At 46.7% G+C, this 24,400-nt stretch overlaps 1 pseudogene; it reads left to right on the top strand.

Annotated features, from left to right (window-relative positions):
• The first annotated feature begins 9,632 nt into the window (after window positions 1–9,632).
• Window positions 9,633–14,285, top strand: LOC130543013 (glyceraldehyde-3-phosphate dehydrogenase-like; annotated as a pseudogene).
• The last annotated feature ends 10,115 nt before the right edge of the window (window positions 14,286–24,400 follow it).

Raw genomic sequence — 24,400 nt, 5'->3', positions numbered from 1 at the left:
CTGCATGGGATTGACTTTCAAAGTGGCATGTCTTTGGGGTGCCTGGGTGGCTCAGTCGGTTAGGAGTCTGCCTTTGGCTCAGGTCATGATTCCAGGGTCCTGGGATCGAGTCCTACATCAGGCTCCCTACTCAGCGGGGAGCCTGCTTCTCCCTCTCCCTCTGCTGTGCTCGCTCTCTCTCTGTCAAATAAATAAAATCTAAAAACAAAACAAAACAAAAAGTGGCATGTCCTATCTGCCCAAGATATGGTTAGGTGACCCGTCCAAACCCATGAGACTGTGTCTTCCAAGAGGGTCCATTTTGAGTGGGGTAATGACCTGGAGCTCCGACACCTTGCCTACAGTCCCCAGTGAGCTTGTCTATTGGCTCCTACCACCTCCAGCCCCAAAGCACCTCATCTTTCTCCCTCATGCCTGCACGCTTAGGTTTTCCTTGGGTTTTTAAGAATGAGTTTCTGTTGTTACAACCCTCAAACTCCAAGGGATGCAGGGCCCCGTTCTGGGAAAGTTACCTAAGCTCCTTGAGCTCCAGACTCTGCATCTATATAATGGAGATGCCGGCACACCCGTCACGGGGTGAGGGGTAACGTGCTTAGTCTGTCATGGGTGTTCCGCAGAGGCGTCATCCCTCCTTCCCTGCCCGGCACAACAAATGACCTTCAAAAGGTGATGGAGGCTGCCCCCAGCCCACAGGCGGCCAGGGGCAAGCATCAGGGGTGGAGTCTCCTTAGACCTCGTGTTCGTCACCTCTCTGCTCTTCAGGGAATTCCTTGGGATGAGCAATGGCTTGCCCATTTCAATGAGGGACAAGCAGAATTTCGAAAAAACTTATCATGAGGAATGAAGACATCCGATTCTCGAGCTGTGGCCTTTGCCAGAAGTCCCGGCCCAGGCTCCTACCCAGCAGTCCTGCTATGCTCGGTGGATTCCTCCGTCCAGAAACCTGCAGCCAGTCCATTTTCGGAGCATGTGCACCAGCAGACTTGGCTTTGAGGGGCCGGTTTCCCACGGTGACTCACTACTGGGGAGCACCGCAGATCCTTGGATCCTTCAGGAGGACTCAGTGAGCCTGGAGCTCAGGCGCAGCGCCTCCCTGGGTCCTTGTGGAACACTGAGCCGGTCTGCAGGGAGCACCGGCTCAGTGATAGAGTGGGAGCTAACTAGCGATGATTCCAAGCCCACGGCGGGCTCCACGGGGAACCCACTGGCTATTCCGAAGAGCTGGCCACGGAGTCTTCTTAAAATAATAACTGTTGCCATCACTGCTGTTTCTTGCTTCACATAAGGTAGAACTAAGTTCGTCAGCCTTGCTTTACAAACGCAGCATCAGGCCTAGCAATTGAGAAAGTTGACCAAGGTCACGTGGCTATTTCAGGATAAAGAATCTCACCCAGGTCCAAGGCCCGGGAAGCCTGCGCTCTCCACCACTATGGTCTACTGCATCTCCCACACTCCCAGGGGAGGCCCACCAGGACCCCCACTCACGGTCACCAGGCGGCCACCAGCCACCCGGAGATCACGGAGAGTAAAGAGAACCAATTTCTGATTCCGCTGCTCAGTGGCCAAGTGGCTTTGGAAAGTGGCGTTTCCTCTCTGGTTCTCAATTCCCTGCTCTGCGGGGTGGAGCGCAGGACAGCTCCTGGGCCTCAGTGGAATGAGACCATCTACAAATTCTCCACACAAGCACCGTGACAGGCGCTGCGCTGTGGGCCTCCGGGGAGTCCTGCCAGGTCTTTTTCCCACGTCACCTTGGGCCTCACGATCTTCTTGCTGTGACTGGGAAGGAGTTGGAGAAGCTGGAGATGGGACGGGAAGCCCAGGCCTCGAACTCCCTGCCCCGTCATCCCTGGCAGACCCAGTGACCACAGCATTTTCTCTGCCCTGTTCTGGCAAGCCGAGTGGCTCCCCTCACCCACCCCACGGCCACCTCCTCATTACAGAACAAAGGAACCTGGCTCTTTCCCTCCAGTCCAGAGAGGGTTCCTAATTGGCTTTCCATTAAAGAGAAAATAGACTACTGTTTCCACCTCATTATTTATGAGCCTTTCTGGAAGTGCATTTCCATGCACTCTGGGATTACTCACGCCCATTTTGCTTGGCCATATTTTATGATCTGTTTTATTTATTCAGGGCCTCTATTGGGTACTCACATCTGAAACCAATTAAAAACCAAGAAATAGGAAAAACCAAATAAACACCTGGAGATGTCCAAACCCAGTCCTTCTAAAGCCTGTGATTGGGAGACTGGCATGGCCATGCCAGTAGTCTAGGCCGTAGGAAATGGGGACCTTTCTCCTAAGACATCAGGTGACAAGGCCACACAGATGGCAGTGCATACATTCAAAGACCTGTTGACAGAGCTTGGACTGATTGTCTGGTTCCTGGGCTCACCTGGGATCTCGCGATGCAGGGCAAAGGCATTGCGGATTCATTTGCGGACGCCCCTCTGCCCGGCATGTAGTAAAAACTCAAAAACTCTTTGTTCGGCCGTGGATTCATGACCGTCATGGAGAACCAGCTCTACGAATATGGGAATGGCTCCCCTTTTAAAGATCCTGCCTCCAGCTCCACCCTGAAAGGATTCTTAGGGGTAAACATGCTCCCTTTCTTTCTTTTCTTTCTTTCTTTTTTTTTTTTTTTTCTTTTTTTGGTGGGTATAGAAACCTTTAATGAGGATTCAAGGTGCCCGCGGAAGAGGCCACGGAGGACCAGCACTCAGCTCTACCTCCTCCGGGGTCCATGGTTCCATGGAGGTTTTCAAGTCGGTGCTTCTGCTGCTGCTGTGAGGCTTACCTCGTCTGTGCCCCTCATGAGTGTCACCCTCGTGGGCAGCTCACAGCGGAAAAAGGGGACAGGAATTTGTCTTGTTTCGCTAGCATGCAGCTGGAGTGGACGAGGGGACAGCGAGCTTTCTCAATGGCAGTCTCCTCCTCCAGCCTGAGAGGCCCCGATGACGCCTGGGAAGGTTCTCAACCAGTCTTGGCAGCAGGTGGAGGCAGGTGTCGATCTGATCTACTACCAACCCCACGTCTCCAAAGTCCATCCTGCTGCGAGGCGCCTGCTAGAGGCAGCCGTGCACCCGCTCCTGACCCCCCACCACCACCACCACATGCTCCCTTCCAGTCTCAGCAGAGCGGCTGCCAAGCTCGGTTTTTCCAGAGAGCGGCAGTGTGGCAATGAGGGTCTCAGCCAGAGGAAAGCAGACCCTCCCTTCTTCGGGGCGGGGGGGGGGGGGGCTGAAACCATTTGACAGATCTTTCTAGGAGATGCTTTCGAGTCTGTGTCCGTGGACAAGCCATTCTGCATCCTGTCTGTCCATGCGAGATGCGGAAAAGCCTCTCTTTCGTTCCGCCCGCACTCCCCCTCCTCCAGCTTCAGTCCCTGCTGGAATGGGAGGCCTCTCTCGGCCCCACTTCCCTGCTGCACCCTAGAGAGTCAGTATGTTGGTTGGTGGTCTCTGTCCTGAAGCCCAATGCCCCATTCTTCCCCCAACACTGCGACACTGTGCTGGGTGTACGGACAATACGGCGGGTGACAGGGACAAGGACCACTGGTAGCCGACTGTTGGGGCCGCAGCGAGATGGTAGGAACGCCGTGCACTGAGGAATTTTGTAGGGTTTCTATTGGGATGAAAAGAAATGATGCGGGGTGATGGGTGTTCAAAATGGGGACAGACGTCAAAAGGTACTAATTCCAGTTATAAAATAAGTAGGTCGTGGGGTTTAGCGTGCAGCGTACTGACGATAGCTAATAATACTGTATCGCATATTTGAAAGTAACGAAGACTAGTTCCTGAAAGTTCTCATCATAAGAAAAAGACTTGTAACTATGTATGGTGATGGATGTTAACTAGAGTCAGGGTGATCATTTCACAATATGTACAAATACCGAATCCTTACATTGTACATCTAAAACTAACCTAATATTCTATGTCAATTATACCTCCGTAGAAAGAAAGAACTTATAGAAAGACACCGAACTTAGCACAGACACAAAGAAAGGATACACATCACATCTCTGACTTTTCTTCTTCCCAAGATAGTTGTGGTGTTTATTGTAACCTGATTGCACACGCACACACACTAGGGGACGGGACTAGGCTTCAGAATTCTTAGGGCTAATACTCCTGAGACCTACCCCTCCCAGTCTCTGCCTTTCCTTAGTAAGTTCGGTCAATCGTTTCTTCCCTCACTTACTCATTGGTTCGTGGATTCAACGATGAGTTGAGTGCCTCCATGTGCGCCCCGGCCAACCGGACGTCTGACGTAATGCTCCGTCCGGCCTTCTGCCCCACTCCCAATCAGCCTGAGCCTTTCTCCTGCGATAATACATTTCAGAGGTTTTCTCCCCGCTTCGAATCTCAGAACTATAAAAACCATCAAGTCTTGAGACAGGAGGGGAACTAGGAAACCAGCACAATTCTACTAGTCCACAAACCACAACTTCCAAACTTGAGGTCTGTTCTCCTATATCTTGGTCACGTTTTGGCGAACGCCACAGTATCTTGTTGCGGCTACTAGATGATGGGCTTGATGGTTCCACATCTGAGGAGCAGACTCCCTTTTCCTCTGCTATCCTCAGCAGCACGTGAGGGCTGACAATGGTGAAGGTTCGGGGAGCAGACAGGACTTGTGAAGGCTGAATGAGGACTGGATCCTTCTCAGACGGGCTGAGGTTAGTGATGTCGAGGTGGGCTGAAACCAGCTGAATCTTCTGCACAATAGTGGGAAAAAAATGTTGGAATTCCTATACCGTTGGTGCCGGGGACCCCACTGGCCACCCAGGGAAGGCTAGGGAGCCCTTCTTAGATTAATATTTGTAATTGTAATTGCAAATTCCTGAAACAAAATATATAGGATGGAAAGGAAGTCAATTATATTAGACTGCAATTATCACAATATTTTTTAATTGTGGTAGGTTTATAAACACATTTAAATAACAAAGCAACGCATTTAAAATATAGGCAACATTAACTCACAGTTTATTTTTTTAAAGGTTTTTTTAAAAGATTTTATTTATTATTTGAGAGAGAGAGAGAAACAATAGGAGCAGGGGGGAGGAGCAAAGGGAGGGGGAGAAGCAGACTCCCCGCTGAGCAGGGAGTCCCACGTGGGGCTCAATCCCAGGACCCTGGGACCGTGACCCAAGTGGAAAGCAGACGCCCAACTGGCTGAACCACCCAGGCGCCCCTATTTTTTAAAGATCTGTTCATATGATGGTTATTGTTCCTTGGCTTGATCCTGGCCAATGTGACGCACTTGTCTTGGAAAGAGCAACACACACGTCATGTTGGATACTCGGTTGATTTTGTTTCTTAATTTAATTTAATTTTGATGGTTCTAAGGGTTGATTCACAAAAAGAAATTGTTGCAAAATTCTTTTAAAAGTCCACAGCTTGCTCGACAAGGAACACCTGAATCCTCCAAAGGTTATGGAGCTCATCTCCAACTGTGGGAACACACGACTCCCCCATTTGGTGGCTGACCCGCAGGGTCCAGAGTTGCTCCAGAGGTGACAAGTTATGACTCGTGTCTGCAGACAGGAGCATGGTGAAGTTCAGCAATCTAGGGGCAAATAACTAGCATCGTGTCAAAGCAGAGCACGGATAACATTTTAAGGTCTGCATTAACGGTGCTGCCGTATAAACATACCCGGATTTCCCGTGGTGACAAAGTCACAGGGACTGCTAATACTACAGATTGGTTTCCTCCACTCCCAAGGGGAGGAAATACTAAAACTCAGCCGGAGGCTATCAAAAAGATGTCATTTCCTCCCATCCAAGTTCCCAGACCCACAGAACACCTTGGAAGCCCATGAACACCAGATTAAGAACCACCCTTCTAGGGGAAGACGATGAGGAACAGAGATGAACGTCAGCCAGACAACATAGATCTGGAAAATTCCAAACCTAGGGCCGCCCACAGAACAATCTCAGCATGCAGAGCACAGGAGGGCCTTTAATGAGCAAGACCACCCTCATCCTAGTGCTGGGGCTGTCGTGACGCAGACCCTTGGTCCAAATCCTCAGCAAAGTCTCCCCACTCCTGTACGTGCTTAGAGTGAGTGGGGTTTGTAGCAGAAATCACGGAAGGGACTGCAATTCGTAATTGGATCAATCCAGGGGGCCTGTGTATCTATTTGTCAATGGAACGGATTCAGCTGGAGAAGGAAGCTGGGGCCGAGAAGGAAGGCTCACCTGGAAATCTGCAGACCCTCAGGCAGGGCTTTGGTCCTCCATGGGTCCTGGGGTGCAGGTCCAGATTGATCTTGTGTAGATCTCAGGGTCTTCGGGACCTCTGCAGACCTTGGGGGGCATCTGGAAAGCTCACAGAGCCTTTTGCGTGGGAGGAAATCAGTAGCTCACAGCTCTGATGTCTGAGAAGCTGACCGCACTGGTAAGCGCCCCCCTCCCGCCTGCCTTCTCGCTTGCTTTTCTCATGGCACACGGCCCTTCCCTGTGGCTCAGGCATCCAGAAGAGAGGCGAGGCCTTCCTTGGTTTGGGGTGCTCCCGTCACCAGAGTTAAGGGTTTGGCCCTTTCAGAAATCTGAGCGAGAAACTGGCTCCTGGCAGTTGCCCAGCCCGGCAGCGTGCGTTGAAGAAGCTCTAATGAGAAGCCGACAAACGAATCCCCTTTGCCCCTGCCCTGCCTCCAGCAAGCCGGCCGCCTCCCCCACGCGGTCTCCTCGACGCTGTTTTGTAAGCTTGCCTCCTCATCTCAACCTCAATTCCTCGTTCCCATTCTTCTGAATGTTAAAGTCACGACCTTTGTGGTTTATGAGCCACCAGAGACTGAACTAAATGTGTTAGCTCTGAGTCCAAACAAGTAATAGCCGGCCAATTAAATTAATAATCCATATTGTTACAGTGTTTAACCATGGCTGTTTCCTCAGCGGTCTGTTTAAATCACAGCCAAGGCCTGACCTATTAAAATGAATAACTGGAATTATGAGAAACTCCATTTAATAAACACAGTGAGGACCGCAGCACAATTGGGCATGAAATATTTATTACCACTTGAAGCAGAGAGCTGTTTGGGACTTTAAGATGGCATTAATGAATGCGTTTTAATTTCTGGCTCACAAGGTGGGAGGTGGGGCTGGAACTGAGGGCCCTTTGACAGATTCCCGGAAAAACCAGCTCCCGTTACATTATTACATTGTGTTGGGGCTGTTTGTCGATGCGTGGAGCTCCCCAGGCCACTGTGGGAGCGGGACGGTGGGCGTCTGACCCCCGCCCTCTTATAGACGTAGCACTTGCTCAGTAAATGCTTGCTGGCTGGACGGATGGACGGATGCATGGATGCACGGATGATAGAGAAAACATTTTGACACCTTAGTATCCACACTTCCAGGATCTAGGACAGATACACCCTGAGCACGGCGCCCGTACAGGCGGCATCCTCAGTAAACGGTAACTGACATTCGAGCTAGGAGAGCAAAGTCTAGTTAATTTACTGGAAAGTCAGTGCTCACATTTGGCAATTTCTCAGGAGCCCCAGAGCTGCCCCAGGACCCTGACTGGCCCATTTAGCTTTATAAAAGCGCATTGGGAGGCTGTTTTCCATGAGATGATTTTGTTTGACTATTTTTGGCTTTTCTCAGAATGGATTGTTTCTTTCCCTGCTTTCCCAAAGCTCAATGTCTTATCTCCACATTTGCCTAGACATGTCCTGTTTTCCCAGGTATGACTCCCTTTCACAGGGTCTGCCCCCTTTTCCCAGACCTCAGCTCTGAAGTTCTGATAATGGGTTTAGAAATTGTGGTTGCTCTAATGATAGCCCTTAGCAAGTCTTGTAACCACCAAGTCAAGCAGAGTGGTTATTGGGGATCTATGAACACGATAAGTGGGCCTTCTCCCTAGGAGACCCCCCAGATGGGAAAAGGAGGGGTCAACTCCTGCCAGAACTTGTTTTCCAGAGGAAGCAGAAAGCAGGCAGACCAAGCCATACGTTGATGGAACACATGGGACATTGTGAGGGCTAGGGGCGGCAAGTGGAGACTCGGGAAGGCCTGGCTGTGGTCTCCCCTCCGAGAACCAGGGGGCATCTCCTGGAGACCCCAAAAAGACCCCTCAGCTCCAGTCACCCCATCCCCAAGTCTAAAATTAAATGTATTAAGGAATGCAAGGCAGGCAAAGGGCGGTCTCATTTTGTATAGGCAGAACCTTGAAACTAAAAATAGGGAAAGAGGAGTGTTGGGCTGTTTCCCTTCTGAGGAGGACACGATGGTTCTGACCTCGTGGAAGATTTGGTGGTATCTCACCACCTCTCCACTATATTCAAAAGCTAAGGATGATCCCAAAGAGGAAAAGTGTCCTGAGTGGCCAGCATGTCATGGGACGTGCCATGGGAAGCTTGCCTGACCGGAGCGAGGCTTCGGAGGGCTCGGTCTGCGCTCTCTGCACTCGGCACATCTTCCATTGTCCGTGACTTTAATCTCCAATCCTGAACAGTGCTTGCAGGATGATGGGTATCATGGCTGTGTCAGGAGCCTGTTTTCCTGTACATTGGAAGGAGACTTCCGCCAAGTAAAAGATGTCTATGCCAAAGACACCTTCATGGTAGAAGCCTTCAGAACTAAAGAAAAACACAAGGTAGAGTGGCTTCTTATCACCCACCCTCCTCTACCGGTTCTGAGTTCCTACAGAGTAAGACCGTATCTTATTCATCTTTGTGTTCCCCGCTGTGACGTGCACAGTAGCTAACGTCTTTCTGGTTCTCAGCAAACGTTTGAGCAGAATAAAAAGCTACCATTTCTGGAGCCTTTATCATATCCAAGCCCTGTGCTAAGTTCTTTGCCTGTGTTCTCTTGTGTCATATTCCCATCCACACTTGGGCTTTCTATCACGATGCCCCATTTGATGTATGAGGACGTTGAGACTGAAGGAAGCTGAATGCTTGTGTCGAATCACCTAAGTAACAAGTAGCCACCCTGGAATTTGAACCCTGGTCTGTGTAGTTTCAATGTCGTTCCTTTCATTGTCATATTGTTCGGTCTCCAAGAGAAAAAGGTATATGGATATATAGCTCCAGCCTCAAGAGTTTATTTGTTTTTTTTCCTAAGATTTTATTTATTTATTTATTTATTTATTTATTTATTTATTTGAGAGACAGAGAGAGTAGGGAGAGGGGCAGAGGAGAGGGATGAGCAGACTCCGCACTTAGCACAGAACCCCCACATGGGGCTCGATCCCATGATCCCGAGATAATGACCTGAGCCAAAACCAAGAGTTGGTTGCTTAACCTACTGGGCCACCCAGGCGCCCCTATCCTCAAGAGTTTATAGTCAAGTAAACAAAACAGACACATAAAGAGGTCATTTAAATACAGTGCATTAGGTAAGCCCTGCCCTAGTGGCCAGGTGAATACCAAGGTGGTTCCAACAGTCTAATCTGGAGGGAATCAGGACAGCTCCCTGGAGGAGGTGAGACCTGAACTTACTTTATCCAAAGATGAGAGGTTTGTCAAGACCAAATGTTAAATGAAAAAAGAGACTATCCAAGCAGAAGGAAGAACTTGGAAAATAGGAAAACACATTTGGGCCCAATGCCTTGGCAGGATGGTTCTCAGTGGTAAAAAAAAAAAAAAAAAAAAAAAAAAATGGCAGGGCCTAATTACCAAGGAATTACCGAGAAGGAAGGCATCCGTCCAACTACTGTGGAGTTCTTCCCTGTGCCTTCAACTAGAGATGCCTGTCGTTCCTCCCTATCCCACACACACTTCCTACAGGCTCTTCCTAATGGACTGTCCATAGGGGCAGACATCCTGGAGAGAAAGCCCTAGTACCAGCGGATTCCACCTTACCTCTGGCCATTAATCCAAACTGAGCTCATCAGCTTCTCTCCCCCAGGAACTTGGATGTGAAGCACAGAGAACAAATGAGCTCTCTTTGGGGAGCTGAGCCCCCAGGGCACATGGACACAGGGATCGAGGTTGCCATTTTGTGGCACCCATCAGGGAATCGTGGGCAAGTAAGAAGCAGGAAAGCTGATGAACAAGAAAAGAGAAATAAACAAGCAGCTGAGATGCGCATGTGATCATAGAGCCTCAAAGAAGGAATAACAGAAAAAAGAGAAAGCAGACCGGGCCACCGCCGATGAAGAAGAGAGGGTAACTGCCTTGGTTACTGAATCACAGGGTCATTTCTTGCCTTGAAATGACACCCAGTTTATAATCAATCCCTCTTTTCTTACAACCACTTCATAGGGTCTCTGAAGACACACCTGAGAGAAGAGGCATCATTTCAGGGGTGGAGAGGCAAGGCATCCCGGTGGTGCTGAGCACGCCTCCAAGGCTGCCGCAGAGCTCAGTCTGGCTCTGACAGAAGGTGGTACCATGCCTTAACCAGACCTAATGGCTAAAAGCAGCTCCGGAGTCCTCGTTATCTCTGTATGTAATTACAGAGACCCAGGCCTTGCAGGACTTCTTTGAGAACTCTGCTCTTACAGCAGGTTAAGCCTTCATCTGCACAATAAATTGTTGAGGTTATGATTAACTAGGGCTTATCCATCAACGGTGTGGTCTTTTCTGCAGTGTCTACACTGCCACTTCTTTTTTTTTTTTTTTAAGATTTTATTTATTTATTTGACAGAGATAGAGACAGCCAGCGAGAGAGGGAACACAGTAGGGGGAGTGGGAGAGGAAGAAGCAGGTTCATAGCGGAAGAGCCTGATGTGGGGCTCGATCCCATAACGCCAGGATCACGCCCTGAGCCGAAGGCAGACGCTTAACCGCTGTGCCACCCAGGCGCCCCTACACTGACACTTCTAATTTCAATATATGGCTTTATTTCGCTGCTTCAGTGAGGATTGTTAACACAACACCAACATTTCAAAAGTAATCTTAAAAAGAGGAGTAAATACATACTGAAGTTGTAGCTTTTTCAGATGCAAAAAATATGATTTTGATGTGCCAGTAACACTGAAGATAGTCGCTGTAAGTAAAATATCAAACCCCATGTACTTATGTCCTCACAGAAATATCTATCAAAAACCTATATGAGTTTCTTACCCCAGATGTGGCATCAACCTTTAACCAGAGATCCTTAGTTTTAATTAATAATGGTATTTATAAAACACAGTCTTGGAAAATGGAGTTCTCTTTGCGGTTGGATTGGCCATTGTTTCTAGGTGTTTAAGTGGAAGTTATTGGAAAAAAATTTTTTAATGGAAGCGACAGCTTAAGTTTATACTGAATATCCAATTCTAACCTAGAATTCCCATATTTTAACTTACTTGATCTTATATATTTATTTCTTTGATGGTGAAAATCTTGGTTGCTAGGAACACCAACATAATTACTCATTTGATGTATTGGAAATAGTTTCAAAATAACAATATCGATATTAATACTAACAATATGATTTTCAAGGTACGAAATGGGAGTGGAACATCTGTCATATCAGAAAGCAAAGTTGTCAAGGACTTCTATAATTATGTCACAAGGACACAGCATGGACTTGAAGTGGTTCCCCACTGGCCAAAGGTGGAGAAAATTGATCATAAAAAATAAAATAATAACTGTATTGAATCACAACACATCATATATGTCCAAATCCATGAACTCATACTAATAGTTTTAAAAGAACCTTGGGGTACCCGGCTAGCTCAGTCGGGAGTGGGTGTCACGCTTGATCACAGGGTCATGAGTTCAATTCCCACATTGGATGTGGAGCCTACTAAAAAAAAAAAAGAAAGAAAGTTTCTTCTAAAAAATAAAAGAACTCTCAGAGATTACTTTGGAAGAGGCTAGGGAACTAATTCATTTTGCAAAAGCTGCAAAATTAAGAAAGAACCAATATTTGCCTGTCTTTCGAGTAGGGACTATATTTCAGAATAACCACATAACTGATTTATTTTAAGTAGGCTCCATGCCCAGCCTGGAGCCCAATGTGGAGCCTGAACCCACGACCCCGAGGTCAAGACCCAAACCAAGATCAAGAGTTGGACACTCAACTGACTGAGGCACCCAGGTACCCCATTTATTTTTAGGTTATTTTTAAGTTTGATAATAATATCATGGTTATGATATAATAATAAAGAATCCGTTTACATTTAATATATATACTAAAAACATATAATGAATAAGATGTTTGAGATTTGGTTTAAAATAATGTGGTGGATTCATGTGTGTGAAGGGGAAGGAGGGTGCTGTAAGGGAAGCAAGACAGGCCGCGTGTCATAAATGCTGCAGTGGGGCTATAGCTACGTAGCAATTGTCTCTGCGTTTATGTTTTTAAATTTTATGTTTACGTTACGATTACGTTACGTTACAATTATGTTAAAACTGAAAACTTGTCCAACCAACACTTTCAAAATAGCCTCCCTTGTGATCAAAGAAATGCAAATTAAAATGACAAGAAATAATTTTCAACCTATCCGATTGGCAAAGGTTAGAAGAACGTTAATACTCTGTGCTGGCCAAGACGTGGCAAATGGGCATCCTTATGCGTTCCCGGTGTACTTGGTACGGCGTTGATATCACCGTCCTAGAAAGCATCTTGGCAATATGAATAACAATTGTGAAGGGATGCCTGCATGACTCAGTTGGGCGTCAGGCTCTTGATTTTGGCTCCGGTCATGATCTCAGGGTGGTGGGATGGAGCCCCTTGTCTGGCTTTCTGCTCAGCGGGGAGTCTGCCTGAGATTCTTCCTTCCCTCTCCCTCTGCCCCTCCCCCTACCTGCACTCTCTTTCTCTCTCTCTCAAATAAATAAATAGAATCTTAAAAAAATTTTTTTTAAATATGTGGGTGCCCTTTGCCCTAGGAATGCTAGTAGTAATTCATCCGAAGGAAATGATCAAAGAAGCATACAAGAGACCTGGTCAAAAATGTTTATTACAAGATGATTATAATAGCAAAAATTTTAAATTAACCTAAATACACACCAATAAGGAAATTGTTTTAAGACTAAGGAAGAGCCACATAATGGATACATATAATGCAGGCTGCTCATCCCCGTCCGATAGACAGCTGCCTCTTCTGGTGCAATGCCCGCCGCACCCCTGAGACACGGTGGTGAAGGTTAGAGTAAATGGATTTGACCATATTGGGCACCTGGTCACCAGGACCACTTTTAAATCTGACAAAGCAGATATTGTTGCCATCAGTGACCCCTTCATTGACCTCAACTAAATGGTCCACATCTTCTGGTATGATTCCACCCACCACAAATGCCACGACACAGTCAAGGCTGAGAATGGGAAACATGTCATCAATGGAAAGCCCATCTCCATCTTCCAGGAGTGAGATCTTGCCACCATCAAATGGGATGCTGCTGGTGCTGAGTGTGTTGTGGAGTCTACTGGGGTCTTCACCACCGTGGAGAAGGCTGGGGCTCACTTGAAGGGTGGGGTCAAGAGGGTCATCATCTCTCCCCCTTCTGCTGATGCCACCATGTTTATGATAGGCGTGAACCATGAAAAGTATGACAACTCCCTCAAGATTGTCAGCAACACCTCCTACACTGCCGACTGCTTGGCCCCTCTGGCCAAAGTCATCCATAACAACTTCAGCATTGTGGAGAGACTCATGACCACAGTCCATAAACATCACTGACACCCAGAAGCCCATGGATGGCCCCTCTGGGAAGCTGTGGCATGATAACCAAAGGGCTGTTCAGAACACCATCCCTACTTCTACTGGTTCTACCAAGGCTGTAGACAAGATCAACTCTGAGCTGAATGGGAAGCTCGCTGTCATGGCCTTCCATGTCCCCACCACCAATATGTCAGTCATGGATCTGACCTGCTATCTGGAGAAAGCTACCAAATATGATGACATCAAGAAGGTGTTGAAGCAGGCATTGAGGGTGCCCTCAAAGGCATCCTGGGTGGTCTCCTGTGACTTTAACAGTGACACCCACTCTCCCACCTTCAATGCTGGGGCTGGCATTGCTCTCAGTGACCACTTTGTCAAGCTCATTTCCTGGTATGACAATGAATTTGGCTACAGCAACCTCATGGTCCACATGGCCTCCAAGAAGTAAGAACTCCCTGGACCACCAGCCCCAGTGAGAGCAAGAGGAAGAGAGAGACCCTCAGCTGCTGGGGAGTGTTTGTCCCAACTCATCCCCCAACACACTGAGAATCTCCCAACCTCCACAGTTTCCATCCCAGACCCCCTGAAGAAGGGGAGGGGCTTGGGGACCCCTACCTTGTCATGTACCATCAATAAAGTATACTGTACCCAGCCAAAAAAACAACAAAAAGAACTATAAGGCAGATGTATATTTGTTAACATGGAAAGATGTGTCATAGCTCTATCAAGAAAGGCAAAATCAAGTTCCAAAGGCTGTCTATAGTAAGATACTTTTTTGTTTTTTAAAATGTGGAAGGAGAAACAGTTAATATAATTACCTCTTGGTGATAAAAGCATGGATTATTTTTATTGTTTTTCTTTTGCTTATTTTTTCATTTTTCTAAATGAATTTTGAGTAGTTCTGGAATTCTAAATAATGAATTCCTGTGTAATTAAAATAGCTTTCACCTAATGAGATGACATGATATCTGGAATTTACTCCAGTCATCTAGGGGTTGGGCTACTGATGAAACAGGTCTGGCTCTGAGTTGACAGCCCTTGAAGCTGGGTGATTGGGTACCTGGGGGCTCGTTTTACTTTGTTCTCTACTTCTGTGTATGTTTGGAATTTTTCATTCTAAAGTTTTTTCTAAAATACTCCTTTTCAGGACAAAGTGACATTCTGTCATCTTTTGTGTCTGCCCCTCCCACAGTATACCTCCAGGGGTCACAAAGGGCCAGCACCATGCCCAGAGACATTAAGGCTGTCTGATGTTTTGATTAGTAAAATGGCTCCCCTCTCCGTGGTCAGAAAGGCATTGAGTGAGGTTCCCCCCTGCCCTCCTTTCCAACCTACGTGAGACAGCTGCCCAGGGCCAGAGGTGCAGAATTCAGTCAAGAGCTAACCGGCCCATGTGAGAAACAAACTCACAGCCTTAGCACCTTGGTCAGTCTGATTCCTAGGTCTCCCTATCTGTGATGGCCACCATTGCTCCCTCCCACGCCGGGCCATCTCTTTCTCAGAGGAAGGAAGGATGAAGAGGTTAGTGGATTTGGCATACCCAGCCTAAAAATTGCTTCTTCTCACTTGGCTCCTGCCCTGTGCTTTCTCACCGAGGCGTATTGGCTATAAAAGTGCCTAACATGCAAAAATCACTATGAATATTCATGAAGTCATATTACAAATAATACTTCTTTAAAAATGAATAATCTTCTGGCTAGTCTCCCTGGAAATTGAATTCCTCTCCCACACTTTGAGTCACTTGGAGATTGTTAATAGCATTGGTCAGCAAACTGTAGCCCAAATCTGGTCCACCTTCTATTTTTATGTGACCTGCAAGCCTAGAACAGTTTTTACATTTTAAATTGTTGGAAAAATTTTTTAAAAAATACTATTTTGTGACACATAAATTAAATTCAAGTTTCAGCATCCATAAGTACAGTTTTACTGGAGCGTAAGTCACACTCATGCATTTACCCATTGCCTGTGGCTGATTTCACGCTACGATGACAGTTGTTGGTGATACAGGCTGTACGGCCCATGCAGCCTGAAATATTTACTCTGGCTTTTTAGAGAAAAAGTTTGCTAACCTCTGGCTTGAGGTTCTCCTAACCACTCTTGCGGTTCCCTCTTGTCAAATAGGGCTGAGCAGCAAGGCCGTCCATTGCCAGGAAGTGAGGCTGCCCTTCCCACACCAGTCAGCAGCCATCCAGACTGGAGGCTTTGGGTTTTAGAAAAATTCATTCATCCGTCCAATGAAGATTTAATGTCTGTCAACTTTATCCCACACACAGTTTTAAGTTCTGGGTTTCTGGGGCAGCCAGAGTGGTTCAGTCAGTTAAGGGTCTGACTCTTCATCTCAACTCAGGTCTTATCTCAAGGTCGTGAGTTCAAGCTCTGCATTGGGCCTGGAGACTACTTTAAGTTCTGGGCTTCTAGCAGTACAGGAAACAGGCAAAAACTTCTTTCTTGGAGCTGAGGCTCTACTGAAGAGAGATGACCAAAAACAAGTTGGGTAATAATATATAATATGTTCAGTGGCCTTAAGTGCTTTGGAGGGGAAAAAAAAAAAAAGCAAGCCAGGGGTTGGAGGGTCAGGGAAGGGGAGAGTAGCAATTTCCAATCAGGTTAAGAAAGACTCCATGAACAAGGTAATATTTGAGTAAAGACTCGAAGGCAGTAAGGAGCAAGTCATGAATATACCTAGGAGGAGAACATTCCAGGCACTGAACAGCAAATACAAATGTCCTGATGTGCACCGTGCCCTTCATATTCAAGGAATATCAAAGGCAATGAGTGGTAGAGGTTGAGGTCAGGGAGGCAAGAGGCAGGGAACAGATCTTATGGGGTCTTGCAAGCCATATGGGTAACATGGCTTTCATCCAGAGTGAGAGGGGAAGGCGATGGGGGTTAAGAGCAGAGTAGTAACACAGTCTGATATCCAATTCCTTATTTTACATCTGTCTAAAATATTTCACAACTTTATATAAATGAGGCATACCTTGCCTATTATTCTGATTTCTTAAGTTTAAAGAAGCACTGAAATGTATGAGAACAAGTATAAAAGTTTAATAAAAAGAAAAAAAGCACATCAGTGCGGGGCGGAGCCTGGGTGGCTCAGTCGGTTAAGCATCTGCCTTCGGCTCAGGTCATGATTCCAGGGTCTTGGGATCAAGTCCCGCATCGGGCTCCCTGCTCAGTGGAGAGCCTGCTTCTCCCTCTCCCTCTGCCACAAAGGGAGCCCTTTGTGCCCCTGCTTGTGATTTGTCTCTTTCTATCAAATAAATAAATAAAATCTTTAAAAAAAAAACCAACACATCAGTGAGTGTCTCGGTTATCCGCTGCGGCATGATAAATCAGCCCAAAGCTTAGTGGTTTGCAAGAACAATGTTCTATCATTTCCCGTGGTTCTGTGAATTGAGTGGGATCGGCAGGGCGATTCTTCTGCTTTTTTTGGCATCAGCTGAACTGGGCTGGAAGGTTCAAATTTTCACTCACGTGTCTGGAACTTCGTTGTTCCTCTATCTGGCCTCTCCTTGTGGCTGGGTCAGGTTTCCTCATAGCAGGGTGGTCTCAGGGTGTCAGAGCTGGCTTCGAGAAAAAAAGCAGAAGCTGCCACACTCTTAAAGGCCAGACCCAGAACCAGCATAGCATCACTTTGCCGCGTTCTACTGGCCAAAGCGAATCAACCCCAACTCGGATGGAAGCATAAGAGAAAAGAGATCCCACCCAGTGATGGGTGGAGCTGTGTGCACTACCTGACGAGAAAAAGTTGATGGTGGCCATCTTTAGAGACTCACAGAGTGGGCGAGAAACATTGATTCTCCCACAGAACCCAAACCTCTTGAGCTCCACTCCTCGCCTTTTGACCACTGTGTATGCATATTGGTAGGTGTGATTAATAGATCGTGATTGTTTAACTTTATATTCTTGAATCACGAGATTCCCTAAGTCCTGAATATCATTCTGAGAAACAACCTGAGTCGTGTCTCCATAGAGGCTGTTCGTTTTCCTCCCTGGTTCTGCCGGCCCAGCTGTCTGGCTGAGCCTCCCTGACGTGCCCGGCACTGCCACTCTCCACCAGGCAACTGGGCTAATCTCCGAAGACAGGGTGGGTGGTGTGCCATTCTGCAGAATTTAGGAATGTGATGCAACCTTTCTCCGGAAGAAGCCAAAACTTCCCAGACTGGCCAGAGGCAACCCCACCATGATGCTGCCCTCTGACCCCACCGCCTTCCCAGAAGGAAAAGACGTGAAAGATTAAGCATCTCGGTCACTTCTGGACTTTATTTTATTTTATTTTTAAGATTTTATTTATTTATGTGTCAGAGAGACAGCCAGCGAGAGAGGGAACACAAGCAGGGGGAGTGGGAGAGGAAGAAGCAGGCTTCCAGCGGAGGAGCCTGATGTGGGGCTCGATCCCAGGATCCCGGGATCACGCCCTGAGCCGAAGGCAGACGCTTAACGACTGAGCCACCCAGGCACCCCCACTTCTGGACTTTAAAAACAAAAACACAACTTTGTTTGAAAATAAAATTTTAGATTTACAGAAGAGTCACAAAGACAGTACCAAGTCCCCAAATACCTTTTGCCCAGCTTCCTGTAATAGTATCTCCTGACAGAACCATGGTGCATTATCCAAACTAAGATACTAACACTGGTACAATACGGTTAACTAAACAACAGCCTTATTCAGATTTCCCCAGTTTTCCCCCTAATGCCAGACTTCTGTTCCAGGGTCCCATCCGGGATCCCACCTTACATTTAGTGCTTCGTGTCTCCTTGGTCCCCTCCAGTCCGTGACGATGTCAGAGTCTTTCCTTGACTTCTATGACCTTGACACTTGTGAAGAGCAGCGGTCAGGTATTTTGTAGAATGTCCCTCGATTTGGGGTCGACTGATGTTTTCTCATAATTAGACTGAAGTTACAGGGTTTGAGAAGAGTGTAGAGATGAGGTGCCTTTCACTGTATCGTATCCAGGGGCACGGGACTGCGATTGTCTCGTTACTGATGGTGTTAACCTTGGTGTTCACGTGCAGGAAGGTATTTCTTTCCTGTAACGTTCCTACATCTCCCTTTCTGTTTTCTACCCCTCAGTGTTGAGCCCACACTTGAGGGGAGGGGAACCGAGCTTTTGGAGGAAGGAACTTCTGAGCTTTTAAAAATCTGCTGCAGGCTCGGGCACGGTTGCCAGCAGGGAGGGCCCCGAGGCTTCCCACTGACTTGCTGGTGACCTTGGATGAGTCACTTGGTCTCTCAGAGCCGGGATTTCCCTCCCTCTTAGGAAATCCATGATGGCATCCCTGCCCCACAGCTGTCTCCCCGGGAGGTTTCAGCTGGTAACACTTTGAGTTGCTGGAATATAGATCTGATGCGGGACAAAGGGTCCTTGCCAATAACAGCTGAAGTCTTGCTCTGGTCTGTAAACATTTCCCAATCCTTAGGCCCATCATCCCCACAACGGGAGTGCCCCCTAAAAGTGATGAGGCCATCACTATTTTTATAAAATGCTCTCATGTTATTAAAGTGCTAATATGGGCTAGATATAGAAAGAAGTACTAGAGGGAAATATTTTTGTACAGTGAAGCGTTATTTTATAAAGCGAATCATTCCCCGGAGTTTGCCTCTTTGTATGGAGGCACCCTTCACTTATGGCATCTGCCTCAACTGAGGGGCTCCAGGAGTTCCTCCCAAAGCACACGCCATCTTTATGCCAATGCTTTTGAAAAGACGACGTTTTCTACATTGATGGTGATGAATTACCATCAATTAGAAGAGTCAATTGTAGTAATCATTTCACATCCTCAAGGGTTGGCTCTTCCCTGGTAGAGAATGCCAGCAAACCTGTATTTTTGACTCTTGATAGTAAGTGTAGAAATAAACCCCAAGAGTATTGCTGTTTGGTGATTTTAGGAAAGATGTGGCCGGTAAGGGACAGTTTTTCCAGGGATAGCTGTATCTGCTGGGATTGGATGTCTTCCTCCATTTTTTGGAAACCACACCACTCTACCTGGGCCGCCATGTCTGGGCACACAGGCTTTGCCATGCACAGCTCAAGGGCATCACTCACAAGGGCTCTGATGTGGGTGTGGAACGGACTTCGGTAAGGAAATCCCTTAGAATCATAGGTACTCAAGTCCTTGTTGAACACAGATGTTTTGAGCCTGGTCTATGTGAGAGACCTTGTAATGCACGACAAGGTGAACAGTACACACATGTACTCTACCCTCATGGACCTTAGACTGACGAGGAAGTGAGTTATCAGTCAATGAATGGAACATGGTGAGTAATCTGATAGGGTAAATACAAGGAACTCAAGAACATATGATGGGAGGTTCAACATAGGTTAGGCGTTTAGAAAATGAGTAGAAGAGGAGGAGGAATTGCAGGACTGATAAGGAGCAGATGGGAAATAGAAACAAGAAGAGCCATGGAATGTGGGCCATTATGATCATCTCTCCCACATCCATTCTGCCCCTCAGCCTTGTACTTTAGATGGGATCCCCCTCATCCCTAGCTGCAGGAGTAATTTCAGTCCCTCGTGATCGTAATTGGGTGAAGCGGCCCAGACGTAAGCCAAACAGCAAATGGCATTCTGCTGCCCATAGCAATTGGTTCAGGGCAGTCCAATTAGAGCAAAGATAAAGATTCTTTTCCCCCTTGGATATGACCTACAAAGCTTTATTTATTGTTGGAAGCCATTAGACAACCATCAGGGAAGACAGACTGAGGACAAAGCCAAGACGCTCTAGAGAGTTGGAAAGCCAGTGCCCTAATCAAGCCGTACTAAGCTCACTTACCACTGATCTCTTGGCTGACTCATGAGCTGATAAATCCCCTTTGTTGTTTAAGCAAGCTTGAGCTGAGCTTTTTGTTATTTTCAAGGAATCATTCTAACGAATGCCAAGGGAAGAGTAGTTTGAAAACAAGGGAGCAAGCGTAACAGTGCCTGATGACATGAACATGTCAAACAAGACAAGGACAAAAAGCGTCCATTGGATTGGGCGACATTGGTGACCTAGGCAAGATCAGTGTCAGTGGTGGGGGTGAGGTAGCAGAGAGAACCCTCTGCAGGCTTCTGCTGGACATCTGGGTGGACAGAGAACCCTATGAAAGTTTGTGCTTCGAGGGACACAAGCAGTCCTGATGTCTGTCACTAGAGAGAGACTGGATTTTCTAAGATTTTAGACAATCTTCCCTGTTGTCCTCACTATCCATCAAAACCTCTCCTCTGTCAAATCCTTTCACCGTGGCTTCTGTGCTGTCCTGTAGGCTTAACTATAGAAAGAACAAGACTCAGAACAAACTGTGTAAGAAACTTCCTTCACGGGGCACCTGGATGGTGCGGTCGGTTAAGCATCTGACTCTTGGTGTCGCTCAGGCCATCATCTCAGGGGTGTGAGATCGAGCACTGCATTAGGCTCCACACTCAGCACAGTCTGCGTAGGATTCTCTTTCCCTCTCCCTCTGCCCCTCCCCCCTGCTCGCTCACTTGCTCGCTCTCGCTCTCTCTCAAACAAACAAACAAATAAATCTTAAAAAAAAAAAGAAGAAGAAGAAGAAGAAGAAGAAGAAGAAGAAGAAGAAGCAGCTTCTATCACAACGGACCAGTTAGATTAAGTTTCGGCCTTTTTCCCTCTAAGATAGGTACTGTCTCTTAAGTTCTTAGGGGCAGGAGTCACATAGCCCTTGAAGAACTACATTAAAAACTATATTAAAAATTTTCTCTCCAGGGCACCTGGGTGGCACAGTCCTTAGGCATCTGCCTTTGGCTCAGGGCGTGATCCCAGCGTTCTGGGATCGAGCCCCACATCGGGCTCCTCCCCTGGGAGCCTGCTTCTTCCTCTCCCACTCCCCCTGCTTGTGTTCCCTCTCTCGCTGGCTGTCTCTCTCTGTCAAATAAATAAATAAATAAATAAATAAATAAATAAATAAATAAAATTTAAAAAAAATTTTCTCTCCATAGGAGAGAAAATGCCCCAAATTCTCCGTACATTTCTAGGGCTTCATGATTCCTGGGGAGCTGCGAGGCCTGCAGGGTATGTGCGACACTGTGAAGCATTCCATCACTTCCCAGCTCGAGTGAACCAAGAAAGGATCCCAACCCGTCCAACTAGCCCCTCTCCCTGCCAGGCCCTTCTGGAACCTTCCTCACCTCCAGGAATTGATTTGGACGGGGTTTAGAGCTTCCTCACCTGTCAAAACTCATTCACACCAGTGTCTATCACCTCTCCATGCTCCCCACCAATCTCTCCTTTGTGAGGCACAGATCTCCAGTCACGGCCTTGGGACAAGCGTTGGATTCAGGATGTGTGTATGGTGATCGTTCCCACTCATTCCTGGCTTCATTCCGAAGCACACGGGGAGCGCCAGCCCTCAGACGCCTGTCCCACACAGCCCCTGGAAACCACACCCAGAAATCGGGCGGCGGTGAAGACATCCACGCCCTAGACGTGACCTGCCACTAACAGTTCCCTACCCACCGCCTCAATTTTTCTCATCATGTTAACCGTCTGCATAAAAGAATTCACTGGTCCCAAAGTGCTGGCTTCAGCCTGGCTCGGGGACTCACCGGTGGGGGGTGAAGGACTATAGAATCTGAGGGCAGCTCTGATTGTCTGGCTTCCAGCAAATTCCTCTGTCCCAATGCTGTGTGCTTCCCACCTAAGCAGAAGAAAGGGGTCTGAAACGTTTTGTGTTGACCTCTGTTAGCACTTATAATTATGGCCTGATGGTTTGCATACCCGCCAGTCATCCTCAAGCTCCTTGAGGGTACACCATGAATAATTCACCCGCGTGCCCTGCAGATAATAACTCTAACAAGAGTGAATGTGGACAGAGCTCTCGCTGCTCTAAGAATGAAGTGAAGCCCCGTCTGTGTTTATCGCCCTCACAACACTCCTTAGGATCATCTACTATTAACCACCCCCCCCTTACATGTTTTTTAACTTTTCATTTTGAAATAAATTCAGACTTACAGCACAGTTGCAAACTTAGTATAAAGAATCCCCACGTATCTTCTACCCAATACCCACCAAGGTTAACATCTTGAGTAACCATAACAAAATACTCGACACCAGGAAATTAACATTGATGTAATCCCACTAACTAATCTACCAACCTTATTCAAATTTCACCAATTATACCACTACTGTACTTTCTCTGGTACAGAATCCAGGATTTCATGTTGGGTTTCGTTGTCATGTGTTCGGTTTCCTTTCGTCTGAGACAGTTCCTCCTTCTTTCTTTGTCTTTTATGGACATTTTTTTAAGTCACAATGAAGCTAATGCTGACACAGTTACACAGTAAAGTGAGAAAAAGATACAAATGAAACTCACATTAGGTTGGAGACTTAATACTTTTCTTGAAGACTATTAGCCTGTTACGTATTTGTAGACTAGCCCTCCATCTGGGTTGGCGTGGTGTTTCAAGATTAGATCCAGGTTATGTCTTTTGGGCAAGAATACCAGGAAACGCTATGCCCCCTTCAATGCATCTTATTGGGCAATAGATGATGTCAATATATCTCATTATTGGGAATCTCGACTTTGGTCACTGGTGAGATGATACCTGCCAGGTTTTGATACTGTAAAGCTACTATTTTTCCCTCCGTAATTAAAAAATATCATGTTGGGAGGGGCACCTGGCTGGTTCACTCAGAGGACCATGCGACTCTTGATCTCGGGGTCGTGAGTTCAAGCCCCATGTTGGGTGTAAAGATTACGTAAATAAATAGGACTTTAAAAAATATATCATGTGGAGAGGTACTTTGAGGCTATCTAAATATCCCAGTTTTTATCATGTTTCGGCTCACTCGTTTTAGCATCAGTTGATATCTTTGTTTGAAAACAATTACTACTGTTGATGTTGCCAGAAACTGATTCTCTGTATGTTTCCTTCTATACTGAGGATTGGAATTTTACTCCAAGGAAGATCCCTCTTCCTCTCCTTTTCATTTACATATTTAATTATTCATTTATGCCAGTATGGACTCCTAAAATATTAACCTCATTTTTCAGGTGAGAAAACTGAGGCCAACAGCTGGTAGCTAGGGTGTCCAGAGCCATAAAGCAAGGATGAGAAAGAACCCAAACTTAGTCTTGGGTTGCCTGAGCCTTTAGCGGATGCATGCTTCTCCCTAACAAGGTGAATCTTGTCATTCAGCGTGGTTACCTCTTTCTCTAGTTACCAGGAACTTTACATTTAAAATCACCCATAATGGGGCCCCTGGGTGGCTCAGTCGGCTGAGCATCTGACTCTTGTTTTCGGCTCAGGTCATGACTGATCTCAGGGTCGTAGGATCAAGCCCCGGGTCAAGCCCTGCGCTGGGCTCTGAGCTCAGCATGGAGTTGCTTGGGATTCTCTCTCTCTCCCTCTTCCCTCCCCCCACTCGCACTCTCTCTTTCTCTCTCTCTCTCTCTCAAATAAATAATCTTAAATAAAAGTAAACACCCATAGGAATATTGCTGATTTTACAACATGCAAACTTCACCTCTGACATCCTCTCATTATCATATCATTTTTCTCTCCTCTTGCTCTCGTGTCTTTATCTGTGTTTCATTTTATTAACTAGGTACATATATTTGTAAGTCACCTTAAATCCCTCTTTGGGAGAAAGTTAGTAATAAATAAACACATCTCTGAGACAAGAATATGGTGGGTTTTTTATTATTGTTTGGGGAAAAAAAAACCAAGTTGGATTGCTGGAAGATTGTTTCTTGACAATAATGTCCACTGAGTGGTCCTTGAGACTTGTCCAAGTAGACAAATTCACTAAGTCCGTAGAAACACACATCTCTCTGCACCTCCCAATAAATGAGTGTCCAGATTGGGTTATCAGAGGAGGTAACTGTGACAGCCGGATACCAAGCACTGAATACC

The sequence above is a fragment of the Ursus arctos genome, unplaced genomic scaffold (assembly GCF_023065955.2).
Source record: "Ursus arctos isolate Adak ecotype North America unplaced genomic scaffold, UrsArc2.0 scaffold_7, whole genome shotgun sequence".
Taxonomy (NCBI): Eukaryota; Metazoa; Chordata; class Mammalia; order Carnivora; family Ursidae; genus Ursus; species Ursus arctos.
This window is presented reverse-complemented; position numbering and strand designations above follow the sequence as displayed.